The following is a 2,001-nucleotide window of genomic DNA, read 5'->3' as shown; positions in this document are numbered from 1 at the left end:
ATTTTAATGATCACACTCCTCACATTATTAAAAAGTACGGTCCACCATCAGATGATCCACACCGTCCATTAGATGGGCCACCACAACCTAAATAAGTTGTGTCCCAAAAATCATTTTCGTAGGCACACGAAAAAATCATCTCCCTTAATTTTTAGGTTTTGTATGGATAGTTTGTACTAAAATCAAATATTATATTCTTATATCAATAAAAAAATGATTTATTTGCTATATATCAGTAATTTATAGGTCTTAGGTCGTAGTTTGTACTAAAAATAGGAAAATGATATTTACGCCCCTTTCATCACCAGGGACACCCATTTGCCAGTGTACTTTGCAATCAAAGCCACTGGATTTTTCTAACATAAAGTACATCAGCTCCCTTTTTGCCATTGATACACTGACGTTGGGTGTCCCTGGTGATCAAAAGGGGTGTAAATATCACTTCCCTAAAAATATAAGGTAGATGATATTTTCACTCCCCTGCATTACATGCACGCCCCTTCTAATCTGATTTGACGTGAAAAGTGGGCAACTTTATGTCAAATCACGTTAGCAAGGGAGCGTGCAAGTAATGGCAAAGGGGTGAGAATATCATCACCCAAAACATAAATTATATTAGTAAAATAAATGGGAAATGATATCACCTTTACCGTATTTTGATGATCACACTCCTCACATTATTAAAAAGTACGGTCCACCATAGGATGATCCACACCGTCCATTAGATGGGCCACCACAACCTAAATAGGTTGTGTCCCAAAAATCATTTTCGTAGGCACACGAAAAAATCATCTCCCTTAATTTTTAGGTTTTGTATGGATAGTTTGTACCAAAAACAAATATTATATTCTTATATCGATAAAACAAAATGATTTATTTGCTATATATCAGTAATTTATAGGTCTTAGGTCGTAGTTTGTACTAAAAATAGGAAAATGATATTTACGCCCCTTTCATCACCAGGGACACTCATTTGCCAGTGTACTTTGCAATCAAAGCCACTGGATTTTTCTAATATAAAGTACATCAGCTCCCTTTTTGCCATTGATACACTGACGTTGGGTGTCCTTGGTGATCAAAAGGGGTGTAAATATCACTTCCCTAAAAATATAAGGGAGATGATATTTTCACTCCCCTGCATTACATGCACGCCCCTTCTAACCTGATTTGACGTGAAAAGTGGGCAACTTTATGTCAAATTACGTTAGCAGGAGAGCGTGCAAGTAATGGCAAAGGGGTGAAAATATCATCACCCAAAACATAAATTATATTAGTAAAATAAATGGGAAATGATATCACCCTTACCGTATTTTGATGATCACACTCCTCACATTATTAAAAAGTACGGTCCACCATAGGATGATCCACACCGTCCATTAGATGGGCCACCACAACCTAAATAGGTTGTGTACCAAAAATCATTTTCGTAGGTACCCTCCGATCTAAGAGGGTTAGGATCAACCTATGGAACTGATTTTTGGGGCACAACCTATTTAGGCTGTGGCCCATCTAATGGACGGTTTGGATCATCCTATGGTGGACCGTACGTTTTAATAATGTGAGGAGTGTGATCATCAAAATACGGTAGAGGTGATATCATTTCCCATTTATTTTACTAATACAATTTATGTTTTGGGTGATGATATTTTCACCCCCTTGCATTACTTGCACGCTCCCCTGCTAACGTGATTTGACATAAAGTTGCCCACTTTTCACGTCAAATTAGGCTGTGGCCCATCTAATGGACGGTTTGGATCATCCTATGTTGTAGGCCATACCATACTTTTTTATAAAGTGAGAAGTGTTTTTGTAAAGTGAGAAGTGCCATCATCAAAATACGGAAGTGGTGATATAATTTCCCAAATAAATATCAATAATATTTTGAGGGAAATGATATCAGCACAACCATGTTTTGATAATTGCACAAACCCATCTTGTCTTTTCTTTTTAATTGGTTTGTGAGAGTTTTTTTGGGAACTGTAAAAACCTTTGTCAGCTCTT

Source organism: Tasmannia lanceolata, unplaced genomic scaffold, assembly GCF_043159265.1.
Source record: "Tasmannia lanceolata isolate RefF3 unplaced genomic scaffold, GAP_Taslan_0.1 ptg000008l, whole genome shotgun sequence".
Classification (NCBI taxonomy): Eukaryota; Viridiplantae; Streptophyta; class Magnoliopsida; order Canellales; family Winteraceae; genus Tasmannia; species Tasmannia lanceolata.
Note: the sequence above shows the minus strand (reverse complement) of the source record.